Source organism: Desmodus rotundus, chromosome 3 (genome assembly GCF_022682495.2).
Source record: "Desmodus rotundus isolate HL8 chromosome 3, HLdesRot8A.1, whole genome shotgun sequence".
Taxonomy (NCBI): domain Eukaryota; kingdom Metazoa; phylum Chordata; class Mammalia; order Chiroptera; family Phyllostomidae; genus Desmodus; species Desmodus rotundus.
The window spans coordinates 163,414,047-163,431,075 of record NC_071389.1 but is presented as its reverse complement, the minus strand read 5'-3'; the positions used below and the strand labels follow the sequence as shown (position 1 = coordinate 163,431,075).

Genomic DNA, 17,029 nt, shown 5'->3' with positions numbered 1-17,029 from the left:
TCCACTTGACCTTACCTCTGTAGATATCTAAACAGCAAAATTCATAATGCATTATTTTCTACCACTTACTCTTTAAAAATATCATTTATATAGCAACATAATGTAGGACTTGAAAGGGACCTTTGAAACTATAGAATTTAGAGCCCTCATCTTGTACTATTATTACAGATGTAATACACAGTTTTGATACACAGAATAAAAGTAATAATCCAAAGAAGAGTGGAAAACAGTACTGCATATAATTGAAAGATACTTGCTCTATTCTCCTTTATACCTCCAACGTGCTCTGTTTATTGTTTTAATTGCAAAATCACCTGTGGAGCCCTTCATTTCTTTGTAGATTATGTAAAGCCCACCTTTGTGAAAACTCCACCTGTCTGACCCAAAAGGACATATTTGGGTTTGAGTTATTCTTCATTTTTAACTTTAGTTAATAAAGATAATTTTGACTTTCAAAACTTGTTTGTACTATCACCTTTTATTTTGGTAGTATTTATAAGCTATTTCTAGTTTATTATTTGGATCGCTTTTAAAAGGTATACCCATGAAAACTACAAATCAATGATGAATGCAATAAAAAATCTAAATAAATGGAGAGGTACACTTGCTGTGTTCATGAATTAGAAGACTGTTAATATAATAGAACCAACAGTTTTCCCAAACTGATAAATAGGTGTAACATGATTCCTATCAAAATTCTAGCAAGAGTTTTTAAGGAATAGTTAAGATTATTCTCAAATTTACATGGAAAGGCAAAATAACTAGAATAGCTAAAAACAGTTTTAAGAAAGAAGAACAATGTGGGGAGAATCACACTACCCAATTTTAAGACACGTAGCTGCAGTAATCAAGACTATGGTATTGTCAGAGGGATGTGCTAATAGGTGCGCACAACAGAACAGAGAACCGACAAGCAGCTCCGCGCAAGTACAGCCAACCGATTCCTGACAGATGCAAAAGTAATACAGTTTGTTTTTTCAATAAATGGTGCTAGAGCGATCAAATAACTATAGACAAATTGAAAGTGAACCTCAACTGAAACCTTACATTGCATAAAATTAACTCAAAATGGGTCATCAGTTTAAATGTGAACCATAAAACTGTAAAACTTTCAAAAGAAAACAGGAGAAATCCTGAGGACTTAGCAAAAAGTTCTTAGCCATGACACCAAAAGCATAATCCATAAAAGAAAAAAAAACCCCGATACATAGCAATTTATCAAAAGTTAAAACTTGTGCTTTGTGAGAGTGTTAAACAGGTGAAAAGACAAGATGTAAACTGGAACAAATATTGGGGAACCTTATATTTGACAAACTACTCTATCTAGAATATATAAAGAATGCTCAAAATTCAGCCATTAAAAATGCAAACAACGTAATTAGAAAACGGGCAAGCAACATGAAGACACACGTGACCACAAAGGGTATTCTGTGACAAGTGGAAACCAGCACGTGCGGGTGCTCATTGCACAGTCTAGCACCTGTGCTTCTGAGCCTGTGTCCCAGAGAAATGAAACCCGCACTAAAACCTGTGCATGAATGGTTATGGGAGTTTTGTTTGTAAAAACCCCAAACTGGGAACAACCGAATGTTCTTTAACATAATGACTAAATTTTTGTGGTACATCCACACTATGGAATCCCACATAGCTATAAAAAGAAACTACCTTATTGATGCGTGCAAGACCTTTAATGGATCTCAAGGGCATTATGCTGAGTGGAAAAAAGCCAATCTGAAAATGTCACATACTACGTGATTCCACTTCTGTAGCATTCTGTAGATGGCAACATGATAGAGAATAGACTAGTGGCTGCCAGAGGCTAGGATGGTGGGGAGAAGGGTGCTTGGTATGACTACAAAGGGATAGCACAAGGGGGTTTTTGTGCTGATGGAATTGTCGAAGATCTTGATTGTGGTAGTTGTTACACAGATCTGTACAAGTGAAAAAATGGCATAAACCTAAACACAACTTCTGCCTGTGTCCATTTCCTAGTTTTGCTATTGTACTATAGTTATATAGTATGACAACATCAGGGGAAACTGGACCTCTCTACTATTTTTGGAACTTCCTGCGAGTTCGTTTTTATTTATATTTTTTTATTTTAAAAATATGTTTACTGATATTAGAGAGAGAGGAAGGGAGAGAGAGAAGCATCGATGTGAGAGTGAAACATCGGTTGGTTGCCTCCCATGCGCTCCCCATGCAGGATGAACCCACAACCCTTTGGCACATGAAACGACAAACAACTGAGCCACACCGGCAAGGGCCCATGAGTCTGTCTTAAAATAAAAAAGGTTTTAATTTATTGTATTTTTTTAAAAGATTGTATTGATTTATTTTTAGAGAGAGGGGGAGGGAAGGAGAAAGAAAGGGAGAGAAACATCAATGTGTGGTTGCCTCTTCCACACCCCCTACTGGGGATGTGGCCTGCAACCAAGCCACGTGCCCTGACTGGAAATCGAACCCGTGACCGTTTGGTTCACAGGCCGGCACTCAGTCCACTCAGGCACACCAGCCAGGGCTAAGACAAAAAAGTTTTTAAAATAAAAGATATACCCAGGCTTTAGTCCTGTGCTGTGTACTAGCTACAGGTTGTTTTTAAATTTAACCAAAACAAAATTTCCCTTCCTTGGTCACACAAGCCATGTTTCAAGTTCTCATGTGTCTACCTTATTACTGTATAGCATAAATATAGAGCATTTCCATCACCGCAGAAGGATAGTGGCAGAACTACTAGACTCGGAGGGGACATTAAATGCCCTTCCTGGACGCAAACCGCTGTGCTCATGGGGCTGGCCCTGGTCATCATGCTGCACCTGCCTAGTGCTGCGGACGCCCAGTGCACCACTATCTCCCCCATTCTGGCCTCTGATTTGTTCCATGCAGTGCAGTGAAGCCCCTAAACTCTTTCAATCACAGCCTCAACAGTCTGTCAAGTTGCACTTGTGGGAAGAGAGTTTGAAGCTTTTGTTACGAAGAGAAACAAATGCTATGGCCTCTTTTCAGGAACTAGAAGATAAGAAAGAGTTATCAGAGGAATCAGAAGATGAAGAATTATAGTTAGAAGAATTTCCTTGCTAAAAACTCTTGATCCCAGGACTGGAAGAACCAAGATCATTATACAGTACTTAGACTTGGCCATGTAAGGTACAAAGCTGCACAGAGACAGATCAAAGTACTTTTGATAACTCAGTTCCTTCTAAAAGCAAAGGACAGTTTCTTTGAAGTGTTCATCCCCATGTTAGAAATGAATTCCAGATGGTCAGATTTTTAAAATCCTGGACTTGATGACATGACTAGCTCATCTGAAGGTATGGATACATTTTATTCTTTCTGGTATAATTTTGATTCTTGGAATTGTTTTCTTCTTTTATAATTATATTTTATTGATTATGCTATTACAGTTGTCCTGATTTTTCCCCCCTTCGCCCCCTCCTCCACCCAGCACCCCCACTCCCTCAGGCAATCCTCATACCATTGTTCATGTCCATGGTCATGTGTATAGGTTCTTTGGATACTCCATTCCTATACTGTACTTTACATCCTCATGGCTATTCTGTGACTACCTATTTGTAGTCTTAAATCCCCTTACCTCTTCACCCCTTCCCCTAAACCCTCCCCATCTGGCAACCATCAAAACTCTCTCCGTATCTATGATTCTGTCTCTGTTCTTGTTTGCTTAGTTTGTTTTTTAGATTTAATTGTTGATAGATATGTATTTTTTGACATTTTATTGCTCATAATTTTGATCTTCTTTTACTTAAATAAGTCCCTTTAACATTTCATATAATAAGGGTTTGGTGATGATGAACTCCTTTCGTTTTTTCTTGTCTGGGAAGCTCTTTATCTGCCCTCTGATTCTAAATGATAGCTTCGCTGGGTAGACAATCTTGGCTGTAAGTCCCTGCTTTTCATGACTTTGAATATTTCTTGCCCATCCCTTCTAGCTTTCAAAGTTTCTTTTAAGAAATCAACTGAGAGTCTTATAGGAACTCCCCTGTAGGTAACTAACTGCTTTTCTCTTGCTGCTTTCAAGATTCTGTCTTTATTTTTAAACTTTGCCATTTTAATTATGATAAGTCTTGGAGTAGACCACTTTGTATCCATCTCGTTTGTAACTCTCTGTGCTTTCTGGACTTGGTTGTCTATTTTCTTCACCAAATTAGGGGAGCTTTCTTTTATTATTTCTTTCAAGGAAAGAATTTTCTCATTTAAATGAAGAAGGAAGAGAAAAAGCAGAGTGGTGATGAGAGGAGAAAGATTGAAAAGCAGGATACGTGGACATGGACTACAGTGTGGTGATTGCTGAGAGTTCGGGGGTAGAAGGGGACTAAATGGTAAAGGAAAAAATACAATAAAGATTAAACTTAAAAAAAAAAGAAAAGCAGAACAGAGCAACAAGGGTGCAAAGAAAAAGAACAAGAAATGAACAGAATAAGAACATTATGTGATAATACATATAGCTGCAACCCCCCCAAAAAATTTAAGGAAGGAGAAAAGGCCAAGAAAGAAGCAGAAAAGAAAGCCAAAGCGGAAGCACAATGGAAGGAGCAAGAAACTAAAGAAAATGAAGAAAAGCTCAATTAGAAGCTGCTCCTTTAGCTAGAGAAAGAAGAGGAAGTCAGAGAACAAGAATTATTGGCAAAGAAGAAAAAAGATATCCAGAAAAAAGCTATTAGAAAGGAAAGGCAAAAACCTTGAAACTCATGCAAAATTTGGAATCACTTTTCTGACAATGAGGCAGAGTGGGTTAAAATGATAGAAGTGGAAGAAACCTTGCGATTACCTTGAACTAGCAAGTTCACAGTGTTTGAATGAAACACATCATTTACAAAAAAAGTAGGAAGGGCTGCTCTGGAAAAACAAATAGAAAGACATGTGAAAGAAAAGTGAAAGAGAAAAGTGAGGCACACATGCGACAAGCATCTAAGAAATCAACTTGTGGAGATGGAAGTTGGTCGCAATATGATCTGTAGTTATTAACTAAAGTTGTGAACCTCTTCCCTGCTGCAACAAATTCAAGATGGGAAGTTATTGCTAATTATGTAAATATACATTCTTAGAACTGCCAAAGATGTTATCAGCAAAACAAAGAGTCTTCAAACACTTGCCCCTCTTTGAGAAAATGACATAAACAAAAAGGCTTTTGATAAATTTTTAAAAGAGTAGGGAGTGGTGCCTCAAGCAGACAATGCAACGCCTTCAGAAGGACCTGAATGTCCATGCACATATATTTCACCCCTTGGACAAGAGAAGAACAGGTTTTGGAACAGGCTTTGAAAATGTACTAGTACGTACACCTGAAAGATGGGAGGAACTCACAGAAGTGCTTTACACTGGCAGGACAAAGGAGGACTGCAGGAAACAATAATGAATTTGTCGAGATGGTAATAGCAAAGAAAGCTGCACAAGAGCAAGTACTGAATGCAAGTAGAGCCAAGAAATGACTTATGTTTGTATATTCAGTTTGTAATAAAACTGAAAATAATGTTAAAAAAATGAGTAGTGCTGCTTTAGACAAACCCCTCTACCATGTCAAACGCCATATGTGCAGGTACCTATACATTTCTCAGGGAAATGCCTTAAATTTATAAATCAAATGATAGTTTATAGTAATAAAATTTAAATAGAAGAAATGGGTTTAACCAGACCAGACAATTTTAAAAAGGATTTTAGTTTTTGAAGCTATATCCCATGTTTTATTTATGTATTTAGAGGGGAAGGGAGGAAGAAAGAGGGGGAGAGAAACATTGATGTGAGAGAAGCATTGATCACATCCTGTCCTCGGGATTAAATTTGCAACCTAGACATGTGCCCTGATGGGAATTGAACCAGCCACCTTTTGCTTAGTGGGACAATGCTCAACCAGCGGAGCGTCACCAGTCAGGGTGAGGCTATATCCCGTATCCTAATTAGAAAAGAAAATGAAACATTTCTTTCATGTGTGAAATAGGAATAAAGTTGGGTTTTTTTTTCCTTATCTGCCAAGGTTATTGCAGTTTCTTCCCATCACTGCAATATAGAACCTACAAAAGAGGAAATGGCAAAATAGACTGATGGACAATATGGCAAAGAGTTAGCAGGAACAGTATTTTAAATATCTTGTACTTTTTCTACTTATTTTCTGTTTCTTAGTGACCAGCTTACCAATGACAGCTTACCATCACAGAGGAAATGTGGTTTAGCAACCAGACCTTAGACCAGAATTCTATTTCTGGCTCAAAGTGACCTTGAGGAAGTGACAAATTTACTCTTCTCATTCTCATAACCAATAAGCAAATTAAGATAAAGCAACTTTTGCTCAGGTGAACTCTAAGTTATCCTAAAATGATTCTACTTTTTAGGTTATATGTAAAACTATTTGCTTACAAGTAGGTTAAATACAAAGTTTTGAGTAATTTAGTAATGAAAAGAGTCATATGATATAGAAAGAGGAAGTTTACCAGTTTTAAAAGGCTTTGAATTTGGGGGTTAAAAACAAGAAAACTGAGATATAGGGTAAATGTTTTTCTTATTCCATCCCAGGTTAATAATTTTGAGAAAACTTTGGGAGAATAAGCAGGCATTTTCCATTTTAAAGATCCAGTTTTGAAGTTAAACAGTCCAGGGTTTGAATTGCAACTCTGCCATTTACTCTCTGGGAAAATTATTTAACTTTAGTTCTCGGTTTCATCATCTATTTAAATGGAGCTAATTACACCATTTGTTAGGGTTGCTATGAGAAAGGTGCATCATAAGGATACAGCTGTAATTACACGTAATAATACTAACTTTATAGAGGTACGAAAGAAAGTGATGGTAGTGTTGGGAACAGAACAAAAGCTTTGTTTACTCTCTTTATGAAGGTTTATTTTTAGCCACATACTTTTTTGGGGGGGGTACTAATTTTAGCAAATTGGCTGATATCACAGTTCTTAAAGCCTTTTCAAATTTAACTAAACATGTGTATGTGACTAAATTGATCAAAATTACTTGATTTAAAGCCAAGGCAAATAAATCCATTTTTATAAAAGCTAGCAAGCTGAAATATAAGAAGCAAACTAAAAAAAGCATATATTTGCAAGTGAAATTGTCTTTTAGTGTGATCCTTACAACATGTTTCTACAGCTATATCCTCATGATAGCTGAATGAATAGTGAAAAGGTTTGTTTACTTGTAATATGTATACAAATGTACAATGTACAGTGTCGAGTTATCAGGAACTATTCCATATGGATTTTCTTTTTCTTTGCCTACTCAACTGCTAAAACCCTGACAAAAGAGGTCCAGAGCCACAGCCAGCACTCTCAGCAGGCCCCTGCCAGCCCTGGTGCACCGCAGCAGAGAGGGACAGTTTTCGTTTCAGGGAATAGCTCACTGGCGTGTGGTCAGTTCGAAGTTTCCTGCTGTACTCCTCTGAGATAGAGAGAGGGAACCAAAAGTGCTGACATCCTCATTTGACTTCATCACTCATGCCTGAGTGAATACACCAACACTTCCTGTCCAAAACCTACTCTGACTCTGCAGAGGACAACCCCGGTCCTCAGCTGATCTGGTCTGGGGGTGGTGGCTCGGATTAGTGAAATCTGGGAAGCATTAGCCCTCGGTTGGATACCACCCCAGTACAGGAACATGCCATGTTTTCTTACTACACCTTTCACTTCATAGAGATCAGCTTGCAAAGCTTACAAGGACATTCATTGATAGCAAGTGATTATTGCAGGTAAGTTACTCACTCTCCAAATCACCACCCCATGAAAGTGTGCTGGATGACAGCATATTTAAAAAAGAGCTAATTTAGAAATATGATGCCCTTTCTTTCCAACTTGGGCCTGCATAATGGCTCCCACAAAGAAGGGTGGTGAGAAGAAGGGCCACTCTGCCATCAATGAGGGAGTGACCAGGGATACACCATCGACATTCACAAGCACATCCATGGAGTGGGTTTCAAGAAGCGTGCCCCTCGGGCACTCAGAGAGATCTGGAAACTTGCCATAGAGGAGATGGGGACTCCAGATGTATCCATTGACACCGGGCTCAACAAAGCCATCTAGGCCAGAGGAGTAAGGGATGTCCCACACCTCATCCAGATACGCTTGTCCAGAAAAGTTATGAGGATGAAGATCCACCAAACGAGCTCTATACATTGGTCACCTATGTACCTTGTCACCACTTTCAAAAAAATCTAGTTAAGGTGGATAAAAACTAAGTGCTGATTGTGAAATAAAGTTATAAAAGTGCAAAAAAAGAAAAAGAAAAAAGGAAGAAAGAAAGAAAAGAAAGAAAAAGAAATGTAAATGCCATGGAAATAGCACTGAAAAAAATCTGTCTGAAGATCTGAGATGTATATAGCTAGTCTCATTAATGTCAACTTAGCCATATCTATCTTACCTTAATACTTGTGGCCTCAGTTTTCTTACCCATACAATGGTAGGATTTCTAAATTTCTAAGACTTTGTGATTTAAGTGTGTATTTCCCCAAGTAGTTTCTTCTATGCTTCCACTTGTTGGCTCATAAGCTACATTAAATATTTTTAAAATTTTACCCATCAAAATTTCCTCAAGTACTTTAAGGTAGTATATTTTCAGTTTGTTATTCTTTTAGAAACTCAGTGATTCGATGATGATATTGCTAAGTTGAACTGAGTCCAGGTATTATAGTTTGATTTTTGACAACATTTATGTATCACATAAGAGGGAAATGAAAATTTGAATTATTGTGTAAACATTCATTCAGTTCATATAATGATAAACCATTAGGTATTTTGAGAAATCTATGTTATGTGATATATTAACTAAAACATTGTCTTTAACCAGTGATTTTTCTCTTATAAACATGGCAAGAATGAGAAATTTGCTCATTGGTGCCTTTCCTCCTTTAAAATCCTGGTATGTTTTTATGAAGAAGTTAATTGTAATGGCTAGGGGACCTGGGAAGGAAATGGAAGACTGTTTGCTTTGGGAGAGATCAAGAGCTTAAACAGTTTCATTATTATTTCTTTTTTTAAATTTCTTTTTTTAAGTATATTTTATTGATTATGCTATTACAGTTGTCCCAATTTTACCCCACACCCCCACTGTCTGGTACCCCCCTTCCCTCCTGCAAATACCCCTCTTAGTTCATGTCTATGGGTCATGCATATAAGTTCTTTGGCTACTCCATTTCCTATACTATTCTTAAGGGGATGCCCTTGTCTATGTTGTAACTACCATTTATGCTTCTTATTCCCTGCACCTTTCCCCCCATTCTCTTCCTTCCCCCTCACAGCTGATAACCTTCCAAATGATCTCCATACCTATGATTCTGTTCTTGTTCTGGTTGTTTGCTTAGTTTCTTTCTTTCCTTTCTTTTTTCTTTTTTTTTTTAGATTCATTCGTTGATAGTTGTGAACTCATTGCCTGTTTAATGTTCATAGTTTTGATCTTCTTCTTTTTCTTATATAAGTCCCTTCAATATTTCATGTAAAAAGGGCTTGGTGATGATGAACTCCTTTAGCTTTACCTTGTCTGGGAAGCACTTTATTTATCCTTCTACTCTAAATGATAGCTTTGCTGGATAAAGTAATCTAGGTTGCAGGTCCTTCCTTTTCATCACTTTGAATACTTCTACTAGTGTCTTCTTGCCTGCAAGATTTCTTTTGAGAAATCAGAGGACAGTGTTATGGAAACTCCTTCGTTGGTAACTCTGCTTTTGTCTTGCTGCTTGTAAGATTCTCTCTTTATCTTTAACCTTTGGCATTTTAATTATGATGTATGTTGGTGTGGTCCTCTTTGGGTCCAACTTGTTGGGGACTTTCTGTGCTTCCTGGACTTGTATGTCTATTTCCTTCACCAAATTAGGGAATTTTTGTTTCATTGTTTTTTTCAAATAAGTTTTCAATTTTGTGCTCCTCTTCTTCTCCTTCTGGCATCCCTATGATTCAGGTGTTGGCATGTTTGGAGAGGTCCTAGAGTCCTCTTATACTGTCCTCATCTTTTTTGAATTCTTGTTTCTTTCTTCTGGTTGAATGTTTATTTCTTCTTATGTTCCAAATTGTTGATTTGTATCCCAGCTTCCTTCCCTTCACTGTTGGTTCCCCATAGAGTTGTCTTTATTTTACTTAGTATAATCTTCATTTCTTCCTTTATGTCTTTGCCATATTGAGTTCTTTGGACATCCTGATCACCAGTGTTTTGAACTCTGCATCTGATAGGCTGGCTATCTTTATTTCCCTTAGTTCTTTTTCTGGGATTTGTTCTATTCTTCCATTTGGGCCCTATTTCTTTGTCTCCTCAATTTGGCAGCCTCCCTGTGTTTGTTTCTGTGTATTAGGTAGAGCTGCTTTGACTCCCTGTCTTTGTAGCATGCCCTATTGTAGAAAAGGCACCTGCAAATTGTGTGGGGTGGAACTTAGCTAACCGCCAGGGTGGTGCAACCTGCTTCATTGCTTTGTGGCTCTGTGTGGGGAAGGGCTTGGAGGGGGACTGTGCCACTGCATGGCTTCTGGAGGTTTGCCCGGCACTTGCCCCATTTCCAGTCACTTCACCTACTCCCAGTATGCGACTTGCAGCCTTCCAGCTGTAGCCCTGGTGCTGAGTCCCAGAGTGGTGGGTTTGTGTACATTCTAAAAGTGTGTGGGCCCTTTAAGTGGAATTTCCTGAAAATATGTCAGTTTCTTCTGTTGCCCCAACATCTACTGGTTTTTACAGCCAGAAGTTACGGGGATTTATCTTTCTGGTGCTGCAACTCTGGGTTGTATGGTCTTTTCTGGGGCTGGGATCTCTCACTATGGAGGTATCCCTCCTGATTTTTATCCACCACACCTGAATGGGTGACCACCCTTGCCTGTTCTGCCCCCACTGCTGCCTCTCTGCCTATCTCCACGTGTCCACTCCTCCTACCCATCAGGATGAATGTGGCCTCTTTAAATCCCTGGTGTGGGAATTCCATACAATTTGATTTCCTAATGGTTCTGGGTGTTATTTCTTTTGAGATTTAGTTGTAATTCTTTTTGTGGTTGAGTGAGGAGGTGAAGTGTGTCTACCTACGCCTCTGTCCATTATTCAATGTTTCTTCTGCTTATCTATTCACCATGAGAAAACTATCCTAAGATCCTCTAACAGTAAGTTTTGAAGGCAGCGTGTTACACATCTGAAGGCCGCAGCTACCATGAAGTCACATGTAGTTGGCCTCATGCTTCCCCGTCCCACCACAGTATTCCCAGAGCTTTCTCGCTACAATTTTGAAATACCTTCATGGGATTTTGAAATGCATTGTTTGCGTAGTTCTTTGAGGCTCCATCACTGCTACAAATAAAGTTATGAAACCTAGCTGTGCACTTCCTATTAGTTAGTTCTTTACCATGTCTAACAGACGTCGTATGTGTGTCTGACATCTAAATACAGAATGCCTATAGATTTTACTCACAAGTCATATATCCAGATAATTCCACCACAAGCAGGAAATAATGATTAATCAGAAGAGTGAAAGGCACTGCTGGTTGTTGTTTGAAAGGAATCCTCTATGGGGGGCTGTGAGTACTGTTATTTTTGCAATTGCCATTTCTTAAATCTCTCAAGTTAAAAACATATGAAACTTTTGAGTATACAAAATATATGATGAGTAGATGAAATAACTGGTGTTTGTCTGTTTACCACTAAATGATAAGCAATTTGTTTTATTATTACAAAATTATTAGGGCTCTTGTTTTGAATGTTTTTAGGTTGTGATTTTAGTACAAAGCTGTACTTTTTCTTAGTCTCATGGTTCACGTTTGGTCACTTGAGGTGGTGGCACTGCTCCCTGACAGTGGAGAAAGTGATCTATACTTCAGGTACAATCACTCTGGACCTTTCTTATGTGAGACTTGTTATCACGGCTCCTCTCCCCTTATTTCTAATTCCTGTTTCGCTTTTTTTCTTTTGTTTCTAATATATGAGCTATACTTCACCCCATTTCTTAGAACTTATTTGTGCACTTAATATTCTCTCGATCACCAATTATTCAGGAATAAAATGCCAGCAAGGTACACTGGTAATGCAAAATGATTTCTTGAAGTTACATGTGATTTATTAGAACATGAAGTCTAATTGACTGGATTCTTTTACCATTGTGCCTTTAATGTTTTGTGGTCTTTTAAATTTAACTGAAAAACCATTTTAAGTGAATGTCTTTGTTCAGGAAAACATTTTTAATCAAATTTTTGTTGAGTAGTAAGGAGAAAGAAACTAAACATCCAGATATGACTACTGGCAACGTTTCAATGTGTTTTTCTCTTTGTATCTGTTGGTTTGCAAAGTTGTGGTTATAGTGTATATGGATTGTTTTAAAAAATCATGCTTTCCTTCTCTCATATAACATTAAATTATTTCATGTTACTAAAAATTTAATAGATGTATGATATTCTGTTACAAAGCAGTACTTTATTTTAGTTAACATGTCCTCTATTATTAGATATTTAAAACTTCAAGATTTTGGATTATAAATAACTGAGAATACCACCATTTGATTTTATTCATTTTTAATGGATAGTTATACAACGTTTAATATAGTCATATCTTTTACACATTGACAAAAGTTACTTGTTCTAATTTATGAAAGAAATGTAATAGGCAATAAAATATTAATCTCTGTGAGCATAGTAAGATCAATGTGTGGTACAAGAGCTTAATGATGATGAACTCCTTTAGCTTTACCTTGTCTTGGAAGCACTTTTATCTGCCCTTCCATTCTAAATGAAAGCTTTGCTGGATAGAGTCATCTAGGTTGCAGGTCCTTGCCTTTCATGACTTTGAATACTTCTTTCCAGCCCTTACTTGCCTGCAAGGTTTCTTTTGAGAAATCAGCTGATAGTCTTATGGGAATTCCTTTGGAGGTGACTCTTCTTTTCTCTTGCCGCTTTTAAGATTCTTTTTATCTTTAACCTTTGGCATTTTAATTATGATGTGTCTTGGTGTGGTCCTCTTTGTGGGACTCTTTGTGCTTCCTGGACCTTTATGTCTATTTCTTTCACCAAATTAATGAAGTTTTCTTTCATCGTTCTGGCACCCCTGATTCAGATGTTGGTACATTTAAAGTGTCCCAGAGGTTCCTAAGCCTTTCCTTGTCTTTTGTAAAAATTCTTTTTTATTTTTTCTGTTCTGGTTGACTGTTTATTTCATCCTTTTTTTTTTTGAGGAATCAATTAAATTTTTTAAAAAATATATTAATGTTGGAAATCAGAGCTTTGTCTTCACAAAAAGACACATATGTTAATGGTTTAACTATTATAGAGTATATCCTTCTCATTTTTGGGGTTTATGTATTTTTCTTTGTTTTCACTTTTTTTTATTGTTGTTCAAGTACAGTTGTCCAAATCGCTGATTTTAATCACAACTTCCTTCCCTTCACTGTTGGTTCCCTGTATATTTTTATTTCACTTTGCATAGCCTTCTCTTCTTCCTTTATTTTGTGGCTGCACTCATCATTTCTGTGAGCATCCTGATCGCCAGGGCCTTGAACTCTGCATTGATAGGTTGGCTGTCTCTCTGTTGCTTAGTTCTTTTTCTGGAGTTTTGATCCTTTCCTTCATTTGAGCCTTATCTCCCTGTCTCTTCATTTCAGCAGCCTCCCTGTATTTCGGTGTGTCAGGTAGAGCTGCTTTGATTCCCATGCTTGGCACATCTTTTTCGTTGTAAGGGGCAGAGCCTTAGGTATTCACCAGGGCGGGGCAGCCCACTTTGCCACTTTGTGGTGCTGTATGTGGGGGAGAAGTCAGAGAGGGAACAATGCCACTTGCCTGACTCTTGCTGCTTACCCAGTCACTTTCCCCACTTCCTGTAAGTGTCTGGCACCCTTCTAGCTGCTGCCCTGATGCTGATTCCCAGAGTAGGTGTGTTTGCAGACATTCTAGGACCCTGTAGGCCCTTTAAACATTCTCTCCTGAGAGACCAGCAGTTTCTTCCACTACACCAACCCCCACTGCTTTACAGCCAGAGGTTATGAGGCTTTCTTTTCCATCGCTGGAACCCTGGGCTGTGCAATCTGGCCTGGGCTGGGATTGCTTACTCCTCAGTTGTCCCTCCCAACTTCTATCTGCTGCACGTTAAAGTGGGACCACCCATTCCAGCTGCCTCACCTGCACCACCTCCTCTCTGCCTTTCCTGCCCATCTGGATGAATATTTCTTCTGTAAATCCTTGGTTGTCCGACTTCCATACAGTTAGATTTTCTGGCAGTTCTGGTTGTTTTTTGTTTTTACATTGGTTGTTATCCTTCTTTTGGTTGTGCGAGGAGGCAAAATGAGTCTACCTACACCTTGATCTTGGATGAAAGTCCTGCTTCCTCAGTTCTAGTTTTATTTTGACCTTCCTTCTCATCTTCAGGGAGGTGTCTTACCTCTCTCCTTCCCTTGGTGAGTCTCTTTTCTCCTAACTTTTATTGTAACTTTAAAATTTAGAGTCTGGTTGCTATTCAAAATGTATATTTACATTCAAAAGAAATTGAAGTGGGCCCTGCCTGGTGTGGCTCAGTGGATTGAGTGCTGGCCTGTGAACCAAAGGGTTGCTAGTTTGATTCCCAGTCAGAGCACATGCTTGGGTTGCAGGCCAGGTCTCCAGAAGGGGTCACACGAGAAGTGCCCATACACTGATGTTTCTCTCTCTTTCTCCCTCCCTTCTCTTCTGGATTAAAAATAAAATAAATAAAATTTTTAAAAAAGGAGTTGAAGTGGGATTTATTATAGGACCTGTATGTTTTACTCTCTAATGACAAATATTAATATATATACGACTAAAGGAGACGCAGAAGTAGGCTGAAAACTGCAGTCGTGCTAGGGTTTCTGTGCCCCGCTTTTCTTTCTTTTGTGTTGCAGGCATCCCGAGCTGCATGTGCTGCTCTTCAGAATGTGTACACAGTGCACACAGTGTTCTGAGGACCGACTGTGTAACTGAACCAGTTAGACTCCCCTCCAGCAGTTACACGCAGTTTGGCATTTCTCCTGTCCATTTGTTTAATCGTTCTAATTCATTTGATCTTCTGGCATGAGAGCTGACAGCTGCAATTGCATATGGGGTTCATAAAGTAGCTGAAGAATAAAAGGCCATGACCCAGCTCTTGTATAATTTCACTGATGACTGAGTTGGCGACTCAGAAATACTACAGATTTATTTGGCAGGTCAGGTGGGACATTATTTTTATTTTACAGGAGAGGAATTTATGTATAAAAAGGATTGAAAATTGATCCTGAGTAATGTAAGTTATATTTCCTAAATTCTAGTCTTACTGTTTAGTGAGTACCTGTTAGTCACAGTACTTCATGTTATATACACATTATATCTAATCCTTAGAATAATATTGTAACAGAGGTGATATGACCCTATTTTTCAGATGCAGAAAGCAGACTAAATAAGGTTAAATACTCATATCTACATATGTAGTATTACATGGTAAATAGTAGGACTGGAATTCAAGTTCAAGGTCATCTATTCTCAAAGCTTGTGGACTGTCCATTACATCCTATAGCAGTAACATTTTTTTGTGTGAATAGTATTTGATTTCCATTTTACTGTTGATGAACATTGGCTATTATGATGAAAGGTGCTGTAACATTATTGTACATGTCTTTTGGTGGAATTATTGGGTCATAGAGGATATGTGTTCAGATGTCACCAAAAGTTTTCCATAATGTTTCTGGTGTGTGCATATTCTAGTTGTTCCACTTCCTTGCTAATACTTTCTGTTGGTTTTTTAAGCTTTTAGCCATGTGGCAGATATCTGGTGGTATCAGTTTGTGATTTTAATGTGCACATCTCTGATGGTTAATGACTTTTATATGCTTATTAGAGATCTTCTTTTGTGAGTGCCCAATCAAGACTTTTGCCCATTATAAAAAAAAACTGGATTGTCTTCTTCTTTGAGTTCTTTATATATTCTGGGTATTAGTCCTTTGTCTAAATTGTGAGTTATAACTATTTTGTAAGTCTTCGTTTTATACGTAGTGGTGTCCTTTGAATACTTTTGTCCAATTTTAGCTTTTTTCCTTTAAAGTTAGGCCTCTGTGTTCTTTTTAAAATACCTTTGCCTATCTGAAGGTCACAGAGATGCTTTTCTATAGAAGCTTTATTATTCCACCTTTTAGGTCTATGGTCCATCTGAAATTGGTTTTCATGCAAGATGTGAGGTAGGGGTCACGATTCATGTTTGTCTCATGTAGATATCAAGTTGATTCAACACCATTTATTGAAAAGACAAGGACCACGTTTCCCGTTTCACCTCATCTCATCTAGTGTAGTGCTCTGTGAACATTATAGGAAAGAGTAGAGAATTTACCAGTCATGGAAAGGTCTTTATAACACGAAGGCAGCAGTCGGGGTGCCCACCCTGCAGGGACGGTGGAGGGGGTGGTTTCCACTGCTGCGTGAGAGCAGTTTGTGTGTCTTCCGAGGTCTTCCGAGCTTCACTTTTCCCATACGTTTCTTTGCACTGAAAACTATGGAGGTTTGGATTGTAGCCCCTTTCACTGGATTGAAAATAAGAGAGATTATCTATTTAAAACAGAGTTCTTTAGCTGTACTCTCTGATGTGTTCTATATGTGTGTGAGAAATCCACACATAGTTTACCGCAGTGGGGACCTTCCCCCCTCATTTGTTTTCATTTGTTCTTCTCAGTAGCCAATTTAATTTTTAAGTAAACTCTAAGAATGGATTCCGTGAAAGATTTTTGGTTCTGGCCATAATGAAATAATGTATATAGAGTACCCTTCTGCCATTAGAAAAATACTGTAGCACAGGAAAAAGATACACAGCTGCTGTTCACAGACATGTAAACCTTATATGCTTGAAAGACAAACTGAATAAAACAAAAACCCTGAAGAAATAGAAATTTGAAGAGACCTGCTAAAGAAGTTGAATTTGCCATTAAAAACCCTCTCACCAGGAATGGCAGGCTGCTGCTGGCCCAGGAACAGCGGTATGGCTCTGAGTTACTCTCCGAGGTCCATGAGCACAAGGAATAACTCCCGCAGCTCTCTTTATGATCTGCATGTGACATAACATTTTTGGTAAATGTTAAATAGAATTAAATCGCTTGAAC

At 38.2% G+C, this 17,029-nt stretch overlaps 1 protein-coding gene and 1 pseudogene across 2 annotated transcripts in view; both read left to right on the top strand.

Annotated features, from left to right (window-relative positions):
- Positions 1–17,029, top strand: part of FGD4 (FYVE, RhoGEF and PH domain containing 4) — a 201,020-nt gene that overhangs the window by 61,671 nt on the left and 122,320 nt on the right. The window lies entirely within an intron of this gene.
- On the top strand, positions 2,225–11,161 carry LOC128780590 (dnaJ homolog subfamily C member 2-like; annotated as a pseudogene).